Genomic DNA, 19,140 nt, shown 5'->3' on the forward strand with positions numbered 1-19,140 from the left:
GGCAGAAAATGGGGAGGTGGGCAAGAGGCTCGAGATTATGTGGCAGAGGAATAACTTCATGCTGCTCAAATTGACTAGACTGTTAGTCATGCAAGAGAAGCTGTTGCCAATGCCTGTTTGTCCTGGTTTCAGCTGGAATAAAGTTAATTTTCTTCTTAGTAGCTGGTATAGTGCTGAGTTTTGGATTTAGGATGACAGTGATGTTGATAACACACTGATGTTTTAGTTGTTGCGGAGCAGTGTTTATACTAAGTCAAGGACTTTTCAGCTTCTCATACTGCCCTGCCAGCAGAGGCTGGGAGTGCACAAGAAGTTGGGAGGGGACACAGCCAGGGCAGCTGACCCAAACTGGCCAAAGAGGTATTCCATACCATGTGACGTCATGTCCAGTATGTAAACTGGGGGGAATTAGCCAACAGGCACCACAGCTTGGGGATTGCTTGGGCATTGGTCAGCGGGTGGTGAGCAATTATATCGTGCATCACTTGTTTTATATATTGTTTCATTATTATCATTATTTTCCTTTCTTTTTCTATCCTATTAAACTGTCTTACTTTTTTTTTCCGCAGTTCTCTCCCGCATCCCACTGTGGGGGGAAGGGAGGGAGGAAGCAAGTGGCTGCGTGGTGCTTAATTGCCAGCTGGGGTTAAACCACAGCAATATCTAAAGCCAGATATGTTAGTTAAAGCACAGTATGATACAAACTTTCTGCTCGCTAATTCAGAGGAAATGCCTGACTCATTCCCAATAAAGATGCAAAAAAGTTGCTAAACCGCTTGACCAGCTCAGGATGGGGAGAAGGGGGTCGTCTTGCTTCCCCTTCTGGCCTTGTTAATCTCTGCTTTCAACTGTGTCCCTCTCGATCAAAGGTAGGTCAATGCAGAACACAAAGCAAAACGCTGAGCATCAGCTCCAAAAGAGGTGGAGACAAACCATTTTAGACAAGAGTCATCTGCTTCAGTTAAAGTTGTGAAAACTACACCCGGAATGGTGACCATAGCAAGGAAAAGCGTTCAGGAGAAGCCAGGGTGGTGCTGCTCCAATGCACGCTCCCAGATGGCAATAAGGGAGATACGAGTGACAGCTCTAAATGTCAGCTGTTTGGGAGATGAAAGAAATTATGGCCAGGAAGGTTATAATCTAGGGGCTTCTGTGCACTATAAAATGAAAAAAAGCCTTTACTGTGTAGAATGTTCCATACAGTTGTTAATGCTCTTAATGATGAAAGACCTCTGCAGATGCTGTTAGACTACTGGGAGGAGGGAGAAAGGAGGTTACATAAAACGTAACTGTGTTAAATGTTGGGAGTGAGACTTCTAAAAATTAGGAACCTGAAGGTAGGTACCTAAGTGCAGGGGCAGGAAAGCTAACTCCAAGAGGCACAAGGAGCAGCTGAGTGCCTCGGTGCCCACCGGCTTGAGCAATTGTCATGTGTGACTTAAGGAAGAGCTCTCTTCCACCACCGCAGCAGGCTGAACCACTGTTCAAAAGTGCATCCAATGCCTCTGGTAACTCAGACTGTTTGGAGCAGTGGGGTTTGCTCCTAAATGCCACAGTTGCTCTGAGTTTCAGGTAAGGTGGTCTTCACCAACCCTCTGCCCTTAGCCATTCAACAAGATGAATGACTAAAAGCAGAGTAGGTTATACATGGCAGCACGTTTAAATCCAGAGAAGTATTTAAATAACCATCTTAAATCCATCTACTGTCCCTTCAAGATTCTACATCATTCCTTTCAGGAAAAATAAGTCTATTAACAGGACTTCAGTACACTTGCTAAATGAACAATGTTCTTTTTCAGTGCAGAAAATCCTGTGAAATTATTTTCCTGTAAAGAATACTGAACATTGAAATCTTAAATAATAGATTTCCTGGGTAGTAGGACTTACATGCAGAGATTCTTCTGCATATTTTGAAACCAGTGAAACAAGTTTAATAATTTAATATGTTCCCTATTGTTTTTTCACAAACTGTAGAAAACTTGCCAGCAAAGCTTCAGAATTTACATGCTGAATTACTGCTATGTCCTCTTCTTGAGAAACAGCCAGGGACTTGACCAGCCCTCCCAAGCGTGCAGCCTGGAAGCCATGCAGCTGTGTGGAGGCTGCTTTGACTCTGTTCAGGCTCTTAATGTGAGGGATACTGGTACTATAGGACAGGTACTCCACTAACTTTAGACTTTGTGAATACAGTAAAGATGGACCCTGCCAAAATGCTTCTGCAAGCCTTGCACCTCCTCTTGCATCTGCCGAAGAGTGGTCAGTTGTGTGAGGAGAAGTGCAGGGCTCGTCTCGCAGACCGCAGGGGCTACGGGACGATGCGTACTGGAGAAAAGGTGGAGTGTGCCAGCTCCCGCAGAGAGCCAGCTTGCAGAGCAGGTGTTTGACCCACCATATGCTCTGGTTTAAGCAAACCACTCATCCCTCCAAAAGAGCAGACCTAATGGATTTTCAGTCATATAGCTTTGGTCTTCCGCTAATTGAAGTCAGCTCATTCACGCATTTCTCTTGGTTGATGATGCAAGCTGCTACCAAGGCCTTATCAGGTGTTATATTCACATTAAAAAAATACATCTGTTATTTCAAACGTGAACCTATGAGGTTTTGTTTGTCTTTTGAACTCATCTCCTAGACTCTCACAAGGACAATTGGAGAGATGTTTTACAAATTATACTGTTTACCTAATATTAAGTGACAAAATCTGGGGAATTTCAGTAATAGGCTTTCTTGACTCCTTGGATATACAGGACTGAATCCTCTTAACAGGCTAAACCCAATTGGGGTAGGCAAGAGTTGCTGAAAGGGCTTTACGTGCTGCGTGGGAGAGGAGGCAGACTGGACTGGCTGGGCAGTCCACCATGGTTTTGATGTTGTATCGATCCCCTTTCTGAAGGAAATTGTTTACCTTGCTTCTCCTCTTTTTGCAGGAGAGTAGCACCACATTGAAAGCAGTTAGGATCTTCTCCGAGCTTTCGCTTGGATGGAAAGAGTTTCTTTCTTTATATTTGAGACGTAGCCTCTCAAAAACTCCACTCAGGAGGAACTTTGATCAGGCCTTCACAATGGCGTCCTGCAGAACCACAAATGGTCAGTGAACAAGGGCAAGGAAGGAAATTCTGTATCGATAACATACCAGTTTCTGCTTATACAGGATGTTTGGTGAGTCATTTTTCAGACTTGTTGTTTCTACATCAATTTGTCCAGTGAGACTAATCTCTAGCTTAGCTTACCTCATCAGTGCTGTTGTCTCAAAATGTCTCTCTGCACCTACTCCCTCCAATTTAAGGGCTCCAACCACCTCATATACATGAATGTAGCCCAGATGCTCAACGGCACTAATGACTTGTGTGTGTGTCTCCGTCCCCTGTGACTAACACAGTGCTCACCGTTCCTCGTGGCAGCGCTCTCCTCTGCTCCACGCTGCTCTCTTTCCTTTCCCCTTAAGCTGAATAACTGGTGAACAGAATCAGTAAATTCAGATCAACCATCTCAAATTTCAGCCTGAAGTCTGTATCTGTTTCGGACATAAAGCTGGTGTGCCCTTATTTTTTCTCCTATTTCAGTTTGTCTAAGAGAAGAAATAACATCTCCCAGCAAACTACATCTTGTTAAGATTAAAAAAAAAACCACAACCCTTTAGCACATGTTGAAGACATAAGAACATGGTGTCTTGCCTATGTAAGGGAGAGATTTGCCAACCTCTCTCTTGATAAGGCCTTGTGATGAAGATGTAACTTATCTTGGTGAACACTTAAATGTGTAGCATTCCCCGGCATTCTTTTAGTAAAATAAGAATAATTTTGTAATAAAATGCATTGGTGTATCTATGGCTACTAAAGAGCTTTTCCCAGCCCATAAAATAATTGCTTTGGAAAATAATTTCTTAAACATTCATAACTAATAAAGATCTGGCAACAAAATTTGTAAGCAGAGGCTGAACTTTTATGTAGTCTCTTCCTGATTATTACTATGACTACTTCAAAGTGACTGCAAAGAAAAATTCGATGCGGCTCCTTTCCTTTTTCATCCTTTGCCAGAAGTGAAGAAAGCCCATGGATCCTGTGCATAATTGCTTATTTTTAAATTACAAATTCTAATTTTGTCTATTCTTTAAGGTAGCAGAAGAAAATAATGAAATCTGTATACTGCACACTAAGGTTGATTAAAAATAACTGAACATCTTGAGATCAATTATTAACCTTTTAATGAATACTAGTACTACAAAGACACCTGTTTCAGCTTCATCAGCCCATCTCTTGCCATTGAGAGAACTTACGGTGAAATCTACTTTGATATCCCAATGTGTCCTCCAGCAAAATTGGGCAGCAGATTTAACGCTCCTGGTTTTGTCTGTGCTGCGTCACAGGGGTTGGGTTTGTGGTGTCACTGAACTGTAGTTGTTATACCAGAAGCCATAAACTGAGACTGATGGACAGCTTGGATTGTGCTAGAACAGTTTAATCTATTAAAAAGCCAAATGGTGTATCAGAGCAAGACAGTGAGGTGTCCTGATCTGACAGGCAAGCTTGTTTTTTAAGGTGTCTGGCTTTGATTCTCAGTATTAGTTTCTGTAGTCCAACCCTGAAACCAAGTTTAAGCCATGAACCTGGAAAATGCACATAGCCTTGCTTCTGCGTATGGCAGAGATCCCTTTGACAGCATGGGATGTGGGTTTCTTGCAGGGTTTGTTTTTTTTTTTTTCCTTTTGCAGGCATGGATATATAAAGGTTCAGTAATTAGTGAATATCTATGCCCCCCCAGAACATATGTAGATATAGCAGTATAAGCAAGAGATCCCTTTTTGAGGAAATTAAGAAATAATTACCAAAAGTGATTTGCTACCCTAATCCTGTAACAACTGGATAGTTACCATAGTAATGAAAGCGTTGTTCAGTATAAGAGAGAAAATAGCTGAACCATGCCATGGCTGGTTTGGAACAGCACTTAGTTCAGATTCCCCTCACTGGGAATAAAGCCAACAAGAAGAATGTCATGTTTAATAAAACAGGACACTGACAAGACCAGAGTATGTCTCAGGTGGGCAAAATCCTACAGAAGGAGGCACAGAATACAATTTTTGTCTGTATTCCGCACACAGTTGTATTGCTAATGGCATGCAGTGGTTTTGGCAGTCCAGCCAGCTTCCTAAGTGAAAGCATGTTTCTTTTATTTCCTCTTTCAATAGACTAGTATCATGGCAGTGTTTGCAAATAAATTTTATGTACTCAAGAGAGTATGAGTGTGAGGCAAGTTCAGAATTTACATCCTTTTAAGCTGTATACAATGAAACCCAAAGACTGAATTTTTACTCAATAAATAATGACTATATACATTTTTTAATGCAGTGGAATCTCCTCTTGGTAAGGCTATTAAGAGTTAATCTAATTCTAAGCACAGCACCAACGGTTGTGAATTGTGTATTGGGATGCTCACACAACCTGAACGCTAGAAAAAGGAGCTAACAGACCAAGACCCAGAGAAGTGGGGTTGTCTGGGAGTATCTCTTAATGTGTGCTGCTTGACAGGTAAGCGTGCGCCTCGTGCAGGATAAATCCATCATGCAGGCACAGGGGTTTCTCTTTTCTTGTTATACATTGGAGGTGACTGACCCTGCAACCACAGAAAGTCCCCTCGTTGTTTAGGCTGGGGCTCTATGCACATTCAGCTCAAAGCACATTGAGTCTTGGAAGCAAGGGTTATCCCCGCTTTGATGGGGTTTTCTGACCTTGCTGGTCTTTGGTGAGGCCACAATGTCAGCAGGACATTCCACTTTCATCCTCAGTCCTGACCTCCTTATATCTCAGATTTAAAGCTGAGAACTTGGTTTAATGAAGATGCTTCAGTCTCCTCATACTTCCCTCATGAAGTCAGCTACTTGTTCCTGACAAAATGGAAAACTGCTGGCCATCCCTTGCCCAGCAGGTACTGGGGAGTTTTGCCAGGATGCCAAGAATGTAAGAGCCCTCTGACAGCATGCAGGGTACAACTGGCTTAGCCTACTTCTATGTCCACAACTCATGCAGAGTGGGACCTGCATCCTGTCAATGAACTTACATGAACATCTTGGGAAGCAAACCCCAGGCAAAGATTTTAGTAGAAAGATGACGGGTAGTCTCTTGGGAAGAGGGTCCATGAAGACAGCCCTGTTGTAGAGAAGGCCTTTCCCCTAGGCTTGTTAAAGACTGCTTCCATTAGCCCAAAGAAGATAGTCAATGCTGTTGCTCAGGAAAGCTGCCTGTCCTGTTTTTGCTGTAAATACATAAATATTACTCAAGACTTTTGTAGAGTAGCTGTTGTACTCAGTGCTCTATATGATGGAAGATACGGCTGGCCCACACTTCTTCTTTGGCACTGTTTTCGGAAAGGGATGGTCCTGACTAAATAAGGATGCAACCTATGTGTTGGGTACCTCAGCAGATGCTTTGGCTTCAGACTTTTGGAAAAGCAAACTGAGGTACAATTGGCTTAGCCTACTTCTATGTCCACTAGTCATCCATCCCTTTGGAATTAAAAGATGCTCCTGATCATAAGGTTTAGTGAGTGAAATTTTCTTTCCAATCCAGGTTTGTGTGTTGCAAAGTGTTGAAAATAGTTTTAGCAATGGTGGCACCAGCAAATAGAATGTGAACTCCTAGGCACTGGAAAAAACTAATTCTGGCTGATGCTGTGATAGTGTCTATCCTAGTACTTGTGAAACTGCTCAGTTTGAAAAATGCTCCTTCTCTGGGGTAAGAAACCTATTAGCCACTAGTGAGCAGGGCAGTATCCTTAAATGTGGGAGACCTTCAGTCCTTTCTGCTTGTGGACGAGCAGGATCGGCATGTCCTGCTTCTCAAAGTAGTCCTGGCCACTGAGCTTTAGGGCAGCAGTGACTAACCTGTGACCTTAAAACAGTCCAAGTGTGGCTTCTGTCCTGGGACTGTGCTGGCTTAGACACGGAGAGCTACGTTCAGGTGAGGCACCATGGCCATGACTCCTTAGGGGATGCAGTGTTCGCTCATTTAGTGCCTTTTTGAGAGGGGCTGGCTTCATATGCATCTATGGGATCATCAGCCAGGTTGTTTCCTGCTGAGCACACTGATTTTGGTGAATCCTTTTTGGAGAAACACAATTGACTGTATAGATGTCTGTTCTGGGACTGAATGTACTACCCAGCCTGAGTGGTAGTTAAAACTAGAATGAACTGATGAAAGCTGCAGTGCCCTTATCTGAAGTTGACTTGGGCTCTTCAGTATCTGTCACTTAGGAAAATGTGGACTTGAAAATAACGCCCGTTGTCTTATTACTAGCTTGGGATGATTTCATGTGTTGGTGGAGGTGAAGAGCAGCAAATGCTTTATTCCCTCTCTCTTCCTCCCTCACCTCAACCTTCACTGAAGAGAAGGAATGGCAGCATAATAGAGAAATACACGTGTTGAGGAAAACATGAACTTGACACAACCCCCAATTGCAGAGTGCCTCAAAGCACCTCAGAGCATTACTTGAAGAAGTGCCAAGCTAAATAACCAGAGAAAAGAGCTGAGCTAAATGTAAATGATTTGACCGGTGGGTGTTATTTTGCTGACATGTTCACAAGGGTATTTAGAGATGGGAATGTGATGCTCTAAGAAGTGTTTGAAAAAAAAAATAATGAAACCGGCATGAAATTCTGTAATATGCCTGCAGAAATCCAGAGCTGATGCCAAGGTGCAAAACATTACCTTCTTTTTTCCTTCGGTTTCAGTGAGCCCGAGGTCAGGCCCTGAATGCATATTCTCCCACTGTCACCTGGCCCTGCAGGGGACTCTTTTGATGAACATAAGCAGTAAATGTATGTCTCCTCCTTCCCCTCTTCCCATTGGGCAAAAATATATTTGGCATGACAGAATTTAATCAAATTGCTAATTTGTTTCAAATCTCCCCTGCTTCTTTTGTAAGCATGACTTTTTTTTCAAGTCTAGGTTGCTATTGAAAACAAATCCCGAAACTGTTTTTTAATAAAAACTATCTTGTCCGTGAAAATAATATGTTCTGTATTGCAGAGGTATAATTACCACAGACACTGTCACAATTGCATAATTTAAATCCTTTAACTCATGGAAGAAAAGAACTAATCATTACAAGCATTCCTATGATTTAGGAAGTACAGACTTCTTAAAACAAATTCAGTTCTTTGGTGGCAAGTGACTTATCCCAAGGAGCATTGCAAAGCATACATGTACTCCTTTGTGTGAACCCTAGGGAGATGTGGGTGCAGGGCCTTCGTTTCAGCTTTTGTTGCAGGTAAGTGCAGGGATCTGAATGTGTATACGGTGTTTGCAGAAAACAGGCTCTATGTATATTATCTTCTAAAGCAGAGTCTCTGCTAGTGCTCTGAGATCATAGTAAACCATGTTCTCCTGGAGCAGAGGCAAGTAGGCAGTCTAGGGCCATAGCTGCTTGTAAGTCATGTTTGGGCTGAAAGATGGAAGATTTCATTAGGTAATACATTCCAACTTCCCTTCAAATCTATTGTTGGAAATTTTATTGTATTGCTGCTGTCAAGAAACTCTGATCTGTTTAAAGTTCTGAGATCTGTTCTGGAAGTCTGAGGTGAGCATCTTGTGTCCTGCCTGTCTACCGTTGGTCATTGGCCTCTGTGTCTCCACGAGGGGCTAGGTCCAAAATGTCTTCATTCTGCCTTTCGGCTACACCTTGTGGAAAGCTGTCTTATATTTATTCCAATTACTCTATGTGTCTCTCCTACACTCCTCACTCTCAATAAGGTACTTAACATAACAGAGCAAATTTATCAAGACTGTTTGTGCAGCTCTTTGCTTCTACAACCTGCCATTGAAGAGTTATGCAAAAACCAGGTCATAGTGACACTATGCACTTATCCTCGCTGTCTGTGCAAGTTACTTTCTGAAATATCGGTAAATAAAATTACTTGGCTGGTATTGCCATTAGTTCTGTTCAAGGAGCACCAGCTTGATATTTATATTTAAATTGTTGTTTTATCTGCTATGCAGCATGATACTCTTGTAAACCAGACTCTGGTAGGTTGCTGCTGAAGAGTGGCAATAAGTTTCCTTTTAGCTAATTTTTTTCTGTCCTCTTTCAAGACAAGATATTTTTTTTCCAAAGTGATCATTGCCCTGTAGCATAGACTATTGAAAAATTCCTTATTATTGACTCTTGCCAACCTGGTGCTAACTGTTCTGGAAGTCTGTTCCCCAGTGAGCCTTCAGTGACAAGGTGACCTTAGTTTGGGGTAGATCTTCAACCATCAGGGTTTTCCTGGAGCTTACTGCTATTGCTTCTGGTTTCCATGTTCCCTCCTCAGCTGTAATTTTTACAATCTCCAGAGTGAAAAGAGTAAGTACAGAACAGACTGGTCTGGACAAGGAGATGGGATGTAGGCAAGAAAAGGCTGAAGTAGTGAAAATGTGCCAGGACAAACACAATCTTTTTATCATCTGTTTTTGACACCTTCGAGATTTTTCTTATTTTTTGTCATTTGTATCCTGTAGTTATTTCTAATGGCTAACACCTATAAATCTGCCATTGCTATATGTTAGGCAGTACCCAGACACTGTCCATTAACTTGGTTGATAAGTGGTCATATTCGGCAAGCACATGAGTAGACAACTGCTGTTTGCTGTTAAATTGGAAAGATATTTCTGTGTGAAACTACTAGCTGAAAAGCCCAATCTGCAAGATTTAAATATCTGTGAGTTAAAGTTGGCATTGCTGGATAGGCAAAAAAGATGCTTTTGCTGTAATAAAGCAATGATTTAACAGAACTATAGCTTCTTATTCTTTACATCACAACTTAAGAACAACTTACCCTCCCTTTGGGATGGGAAAATTGTACGCTGTACAACATACCCTGTTCCTTTTTAAGTGTTACAACATCCCTAACAGTAGCAGGGGGAGTGGGAGGGAAGGCTCATCCAGGAGTAAATCTAATAGTACTCTCCCCTTCTGGGAGGGTATGATTCAAACTTTAAAACTTCTTCATCAGTTGCATAGCAATGTAATCTGCTTGCTATCACACAGTGTGTGGGCCTGAGTTTTTCATTCAGCTTCTGATTATGAGTGCCCCAAAACAGGGACAATCTCATCGTTAAGCATGTTGTAGGAAGTGCAATTTCTTCCACCCCATGCATCTGTTTTTTCAGTAATCACCATTGTTGATCTGCCTTCAAACAAAAGCATCAATGAACAAAAAGATGTTCTAACTTTATATGTAGCTGGGGGTGACAGAAAGGTGAGAGGCATGATTCATCTTCCTTAACTATCCAAAGCTAAGTCTAGGGTATTCAGCTCTTATAGTCAAGGGGAAATGGATGGGAAAGGGCGCCCACAGAGCATGTTTCACCTGATTGCAGATGGACACATTTCCACTAGACAATGAGTGCCATCTTTCCCTCCCCTTTCCCTGTAGGGCAAACCTAGATCAACTGTTCAACTGTTAAATGCAGGATTTAGATTAAACCCTTCCAGAATACAGAAGTATTAGTGCTTGCTGAGATCATACCAGTGTTTCAGAAATTTAGATAACTCTATGCTTCAAAAAATAAGTTTTACATTTACATTTACTTCAGAATTTTGTTGTCGTCTTCTGTTCTTGTTAGGACACAATGGGGAAACAGAGGTTAGAGATACAGAGTATGGATCGTGGTAAGCTGAACAGACCTGGCATGGGAGCTCTTCTGGAAGACTAATGCTAAACAGCATCTTTCCAACATAGACCCCTTCAAAGTAACACTCATCTTGCATGGTGTACTGCGTCTGGCTGGAATTGGCTTAATTTTCTTCCTAGCAGCTCATAGGATGCTTTGGTTTGGATTTGTGACCAAAACAGTGTTGATAACACAATAACATTTTAGCTATTGTTGAACAGTGTTTGCACAGCATCAAGGCCGCCTTGGTTTCTCACTCTGCATATCCCCCCCACCAGTGAATAGATTGGAGGTGGGGAGGGGACACAACCAGTCAGATGACCCGAACTAACCAAAGAGATATTCCATGCCATATAATGTCATGCTCAGCAACAAAACAGTCAGAAGGGGGTTTAGGGAGATGAGCCATCTTTTTTTTTGCTCATGGCTGGGCATGGGTCCACCCGTGGGAGGTAGTGAGTGATTGCCTTTGCATTGCTTGTTTTCATTTGTTTTCTTTCTCTCTTCTTCCACTTCTTCACTTATTAAACATTTTTTATCTTGACCCACAAGTTTTCTTGCTTTTATTCTTCCTTTCCTCTTCCCCTGCCCCACTGAGGGTGGGAGGGGGATGCGAGCGAGCGGTTGTGTGGTGCTGAGCTGCCTACCAGGGTTAACCCACAACGTATTACTGCATTGAAAAGACAGCTTCCACTTCAAATCAAGCTGTGTGAGTTTCTGAAGCCCTGGCTGTACACACCTATACAAGAATTGAAACAAGTAAAAAGAAAAAAGAAGCTAACAATGTTGATCCCAAGTTACAAGCCCTCCATCACCATGTCTCCGCTGCCCATACCAAGCATGTTTCAGCTAGCACCAGCTGAGCTGGTAAATACACAGAGCACTAGTTTATATCCCCAAAGCTGTGTCTGTGTGGCCCTGCAGCTGACTCATTAGCTATGTCTCTTACTAAGGTTCATTATTCCTAACACAGAGCCACACCAGCATGGCTGCAATGTTTTCATCTCCCAGAGGTAACTCATTCCACCCCTAACAGTATATATTCTCCACAGCATTGGGATGTTATAGTAATCCTTAGCATGTATATAGCAGATCCTTAAAGCCATTGAAGCCAATCAGCTCTTATAGGGTGGATCCTACCAGTGCAAACACTAAGCAGCTGTCTTTGGTGAAAGTCATAGAGCTTCTGAAAATAAACAGGCATGAGCATCTAGGTACATATGCATGGGTCTGGGTCCTATCCACAGCTGTAAACAATGACTTACAAAGCCCTGGTCTTCTTCTAGTGCAAGCTGCTTTGGGATGACCAGTCTAGTCATGCCAATATGTAGGCCAGAATCATGTAGGAGCGAGAAAGGATGGTCTCAAGTGCCAGTTGGTTTCAGCTCATGGTTTCTCAAGTACCAGCTGGTTTTGGGTCCTGGCTTAGCCACAGACTGCTTGGGCGAGACCCTTCAAATCTGTGCCTCTGCTCCATGCCATCTGCTCCAGTGCTGTGGCAGTGGGAAACAGCCACAGAAAACCTTAGTATCAGGCTCAAATAACCATACACATTGTGGCTACAAATCATTTTCTCCTGTGCTTTGTAGCTGACTTGCCCAAATTGAATGCTGAATGAAGGCGGATAGAGAGCTCTTTATCTCTTTTCCCCAGTCCAATGATAAATTTTCCCCCTAGGGTTTCATTTTTAAATTAAGGCAATTTTAATCCATTGCTTTCTCTGCAACTTTATTTCTTTTCCAGCCTCTTGGCATTTTCCTTTCACTCTTTTCTTCTTCAAAATTTGTCATGATTTTTACTGTCTGATTAAATTTATTTAGGGCTCCACCTCCACCCCTTGTTTATCGTCTGACTCACTTGCTCCCTTCACTCCACTATTTAATACTTAGTACACATTGTACTTCCCAGCTTTAGCAATCTTTTCTCCATCTTTCTTGGCTGTTGTCCAGTATTTTGCTTATGAATAGTTTTGATAGCATAAATTCTTCCCTGTATTATCCATCAGTGTTGGAAACCTTCGAATCAGCTTCTCAGCCAAGAAACAGACATTGTGCCACCACTCCGGCAATTTTCAGGACTAGCTACGACTGTGGTGGCTAGTTCAGCTACCATATTTGTTTCTTTTCTGATACCAAATGCAAGGTTTGAAAAGACTGTTCCCAAAGATATACATGTATCTCAAAAGATATATATGTCTCAAGTAAGAAAAAATAAGTTCAAATCAGGTCTCGGTGCAAGAGTATTTTGGTGGATTCTGTAACTGGCTGAACACTTGCCGAATACAGACGATGCCTAGAGACATCTTAAGAACCGTGAAAAGTCTCCGCTCTTGCCATGCAACGCATGGAGCTTCATCTGTATCTTCTTACTGATAAGTACATTATCCTGCAGACTGCATGCAAACTACTCACTCTAAGCTATATCTATGTAATTCCTAAGAGATACTAGCTCATGTTCACTGATAATACTATCATGGCCAAATAACTTCTGGTCGACTTAGTGAACAGGCAGAATAGAGTCGGTTTTTGCATGCAAAAAGCATGTGGACATGCGCTTAACTGGCCTAATCTTCTCCCCATGCATACTGGTTTTGGCTGGGATAGAGTTCTTCATAGCAGCTCGTACGATTCCATGTTTTGGATCTGTGACCAAAACAGCGTTGATAACCCAGGGACGTTTTGGTCCCTGCTGAGCAGTGCTTACCCAGAGCCAAGGGCTGTTCTGCTCCTCACCCCACCCCACCAGCGAGGAGGCTGGGGGGGCACAAGGAGCTGGAGGGGACACAGCCGGGACAGCTGACCCCGACTGACCGAGGGATATTCCATACCATAGGACGTCATGCTCAGCATATAAAGCTGAGGAAGAAGAAGGAAGGGGGAAACATTGAGTTATGATGTTTGCCTTCCCAAGTCACTGTTACATGGAATGAAGCTCTGCTTTCTTGGAAATGGCTCAACATCTGCCTGCTGATGGGAAATAGTGAATGAATTCCTTATTTTGCCCCACTGGTGTTCACAACATTTGCTTTCCCTGTTAAACTGTCTTTATCTCAACCCATGGGTTTTCTCACTTTTACCCTTTCCATTCTCTCCCCGATCCCACTGTGGGGGTGGGAGCGAGTGGCTGTGTGGGACTCAGCTGCCTACCAGGGCTAACCCACACATGTTGACAGTGAAATTTCAAGTGAACATTTGACAGGCTAGACAAAGCTTTCATGGTCCAAAGAGACTCTAAAGTGAGCTTAAGGCTATGCTTCAGACTTGGAGTGTAGAGGTCAGTGTTCTCAGGTTTGAGGTAGTCAGGCTTACTGAAACATCAGGCTTGGCTCGCAGCAAAGGCAGCTTTGTGTGTCATCATTTAGATGAGAGAAAGGATGGCCTGTCTGCCCCCAAAATCCGAGAGAGGTGTTCTTAATCATGGGGTTGTGCTGGTTTCTCCAGCCTTATGTTCTCCCAATGTACCTTGCTTTTGTGCCCTTATTGCTTCTGTAAAGATGGTAAGAAAATGAAGTTTAAATATATTGTATTCCTATATCTGACTTGTTTTTTCTCCTGGAAAGTCACATAAATATTTGGTGCCAGATGAAACCAATCAATGTAGCACAGTGACAGGATACATCTATCAGCAATTCACCAGAGTTTATTTTCTCACTGCTAATGATGGAGGATTTAATCATACTCACAAGGTAAGATTTGGGAACAGGCTTTCTAGTGCATTTTTATACTTCCCCCCTGGGATTGATATCTGCGGTGTCTTTGCTGGACACAAAATGTGACTATATTTTTCTACTTTGGGCTTCTCAGTTCTCTCTTTGGGCATCTTGCTATAACATCCCCCCTCTCCCATTTAACCTCTACATGCTTCAGGACAGGGCCTTCCCCATTATATGGACTTGTACTATGCTTCCTACAATGAAATTTCAATATCTGGAGCTACTGCCAAGGCCTATGGTAAAAAAAAAAAGGAAATGAAGAACTGATGTTCTTCAACTTTATTTGGAGTTCCTTAGATCTCTTTTCTTCTATGTCAAGCTTTTTTTCTGGATGTTGTACTCTACAAGCTCAGAGGACATGGGTGACTTTTCATTATCATAATTAAATTCATTACCATTATTAAAAGATGATAACTTGATTACCAGGAACTTGAGTTATAAGAAAGATGTGAGGATGTTATCAGTTTTGTTTTCATTCCCTCCCATGTAATCCAAAAACTATTCTCCCTGAAGATATGCAAAAGTGGCAAGAAGTTAATAACCAACTCTTGCTAGAGAGAAACACCTCAGCATTAATTGTGTCTCTCATGAGGAGACTTCAGGCGTATCACTTCCACCCACACTAATCATAAAACCAGTACTGTGAATTGTTTCACAGTTATATCCCTGTCAAGCTGATACCAGTTTATGACTGTTATGTTCTTTTTAAATACTAAAATCTTATTTTCTTTTGATGAATACAGATACAGCCTGTTAGTTTTGTTACGAGGTGTATAGTATGATTCTATAAAGCTGCCTATTATTTATATTATTGAGCTGTTTGAACTTCACTCCTTTCTCAAAGACCATCCTAGCACGAGAACTAGCATATCAGGCCTGTCGTCACTGGAGGGCTTTTTTGTATTTGACAGTTTCAACATAACTGGTGTTCAACTTTTAGCTTAGCTTTCTAAACCATATGCTTGACTATAGTATGTTCTTGCAGCAGTGGTTTTTGTTTTACTCTTTCTTGGGAACGGCCATGCACGCGTTTGTCCAGAGTACACAGAGGGCTGAATGGTGCTTGAGCCTGGTGGTGCCCACCTCTGTCCCTCGCTCTTCCGTCCCATTAAGTTCCATCTGAGAACAAGTTGCCAGTGATGATACCAGGAACGTGGTTGACTTGGAAACACAGTGTTGCTTGTATTAGGTCCAGCAGAGTCACTGGACTCAGTTTTGACCTAAGTAAGCCGAAGAGAGGTGTTTTTTCCCTACCAAAGAAAGATCTTGGATGGATACAAAAACTCCTCATTGAGTACAGACTTATAAATTCCATACTTGTATAGCCTCTGACACAAGGGACTTTCACTGAAGTAAGGCTGCATGCTACCTATTGAGGTTTTTCAACACTGCAGAGCAAAACTTTTCCATACTGTGAAATATTTTTTGAACTGTTGGATGATCCAATTGCCAGACCCTCAGTGAAGAAAGGCCTGCAGGTTAGCAAGTTCAGCCTTTTTGATTTATTAGCAAGCCTTCTGTGATGGGGGTAGCCTCATTCAAAGGAGCAGGAATGAATACTCCTCACTTAGTTGCTGGTAAAAAGTTCTGACCTCCCACCCTTCTGCTGGCCATCAGGATTCCTGTATGGATCATCCTTGTTCTCCATGCTTTCAACCTGCTGAGATTGTTTGGCCTCTGGAGCACATTAGTTCTCATCATGCAGAAGATAAAACAGTGTGTGGTCTTCTCTGACACAGTAGGCATCTTAAACATACTCTGCTGAACTCAAGAGTCAGATTTGAAGCTGGCCAAAAGTCCGAGGCCTCCAGATGAAAGGTACTTTGCTATTTAAATAGCACTTACTTAAATATTAATAGCTATTTCTGAGCTCTATCCTATTCCAAGCAGAGAGATTATTTCTTTGAAGAAACATGACTCACAAAGATTAGAGGCTAAAAAAAACCCCATCATAGTGGAAGTATATGTAGTTTTATCAAAGCAAACTTTTCAAAGCTGAAGGTGGCTAAAAGCCAGTATGTTGTTACATGCAGACTTCAGTGAGCTGTGGTATTATACCAACCGAGATTTGAAAATGAAATTTTTACAACAGCAAACCCATTAAAGAGCAGAATTTTCATTGGAGGTTAAATGAGAGATGAGTTCTAAAGTTACGTTTGGTATTTTAAGTACCAAACAGAAATGGAAACTGTTAAAATTTTAGGAGTATCTATCGATCACTTTGAGGGAAGGAGGCAATTCCTTCCCACCAAGGATCTTTTCTTTCATTATAGATGATGATTCACTCTTGATTGCATATTTCTTCCATACACTCACCAGTTTTGGTGCTGTGTGACAACTGTGCATGTATCATAAACAGGGTTTGTTTTTGTAATATAGTAGACTCTATTTAAGGGGCTCCCCAAAAACGTGATGTGTTACCCTAGAGGAACATCCTTCTTAAATGAATATTGTCGTTACAGTGACTGTTCAGTATCTGTACTGCTTTTGTTGGACAGTTGCTGGTTTTGTAGAAATGGGTGTGTTGGTCTATGAATTTTGAAGAAACCAAATTGCTGCTGTGCAATCAGCACAGAACAAACACCTCCTAACTGTCATACTGTCAACAGTTTCAGAGAAGTGCTCCTTTCACCTGTCACGACCCTCAAGGTATTTACCTTAACCAGAAGAGTCCGGCAAGTATAGTTCTAAACTGTACTGCATACTGAAAACCACAGACTGAAAAGAAAGCTGGGTTTGTGGTATATACTGCTTCTGCCTACTTCCTCCCCTTGGTTTACCCCTTAGAGATCTACTCTGTAAGGAGTAAATGACTTCTCTTTTTTTGGAGCTACCAATCTTACAGCCTTATGTCTTTCTAGTATCCATCTCTGCTTTACAGGTATCAGCCACCTCTTCTTTCAAACCATTTAATAAATTAACATAAATCAAGTTAAAATCTCATTGAAATTGTACTTAGCTTTGAGGATGTAGCTTCTCTTTCAGACCAGAAGAAGGGCTGTGTGCATGTTAGTTTGCCTGTCTGATTATATTGGTTTATCTAATAAAAGAAATTGTCTCTTGCAGCAAATGATAACGATGCCTCAGAAAGTATTGTGATAATTTTTTATGGTGAGTTCCATCGTGGTTCAATGACGCTGTTTCTCAAGAGGTGCAGACCTGATTGATCAAGATCCTCTCCACAGCAGTGAACAAGTGACTGTGAATCTTCTAAGAGCAAACACATTTCTGGCAGTGACTGATACCCAGTGTAGGTTACCTAAGGAGGAGCCAGCAGGAAGAAAAATACTACCAATTCTAGGCTAAACTGAAGCTTCACAACCTGCTTTAAGGGTTCAGCATAAGACGACAGCCTTTGTATAGGACCAGAGAATGAATACGTGAACGTCATCTCTCTTATGTCTAAGGGAATGAGGAATTATTTTCCTGCCTTTATGGTCTCCACCTGTCTGAGCACATGCCCATTTATGCCCCGTAGGAGAGAATGCACCACTCTCAGGCCCACCTGAGCTATGACTTGAGCTACAAGAGGGAGAACATGGACTGAGCAGGGCAGTGGGTGAAGTAAAGCCTATGACAATCTAAACTTCTGTGTCAATACCTGCAAGGTATGCCAATATCAATATGCTAGGCAGGTCATCCCTGCCTAGGGAAGAATATGGATCTGTGTAAAGAGCTGCAGAGAGGGCTGCCCTTGCTGGGAACTCTGGGGATACTTCCAGTGGAAAGATTTCCTTTCCTCCAGCCTCAGAGCAGCAAGTTCCTTACAGACAACTTCAGAGACACTTGAATTTCAGTGCAAGAGTCTGTGAGCACTTGTGAGCCCAATGTCTGAAGGCAGAACTGAACTTAGGGTCCCTCCTTCTCTTTCAGTACAGAGCCTCTGGAAAGACACAACTGCCTTGGCTTCCACTGCAGAACTGCTCCTCTGCACAGCACAGCAGAATCCATGCAGTAAAAGCAAATTAGGTTTACCTGTTTCTCAGTCTGTAAAATAAAGTATATGTAACCTGGAAGAGCTATTGCTTAGGGCAGTGCTTTCCAACAGTTGCCACGGCTTGCCAAATACAGAGGGTGAACACGGCTTTCTGATAAGGCTTTGAACTACATGCTGTAGCTTATCAAATTTCAGTGACATGGAGCAAATTTCTGTGTTGTTACTTACTAATGCTGGGCTTGGCAGGCACTGCAGATTATTTTGCTAGAGTACGACAGAATCATAATCTGTAAAAAAAACCTAGGATGTAATGCCTGTAACTCATGAGTAGTTTTGTTGCAATGAAGCTGCTTCATATCCAACATAATATTTAGAAAACAATACCTGGAATTTATTGGAATGAAGTCTGCCTGTGCCTCTCTCCTTGCTTTGTATACAAGAATGAACAGGAAACCTCTGAGGGTTTCTTTTCCCCTCAACTCCTCCCAGAAACAGGAGCTGTTCCAGGAACAAGAAAAGATGCTCCATAAATTAGGGTGAAACTTGATAGCTGAAAAGATTTTATTCTGTGATCAAAATACCAAGAAAAAGGGATGCTGTGCTAACACATTAACAAAAGGACTAGATGAGAGGATCTGTATAGGCACAGCCCAGATAGCTTGCCACAGGTGGGCAAAAGAGTGTTAAGACTGGCAGAGGATTAATCTAATAAAAGTACAGACTGGAAGTACTGTGGGCAATTTATTCTTTCTTTTCAGAAGATAAAATTGACTGAGAGGTAACTCCAAGTGTTGGGTGGTAGGACAATTGTCCAAGAATCTGATCACCGATATTTGCTGGCTGTCAAG

Source organism: Haliaeetus albicilla, chromosome 17 (genome assembly GCF_947461875.1).
Source record: "Haliaeetus albicilla chromosome 17, bHalAlb1.1, whole genome shotgun sequence".
NCBI classification, from domain to species: Eukaryota; Metazoa; Chordata; class Aves; order Accipitriformes; family Accipitridae; genus Haliaeetus; species Haliaeetus albicilla.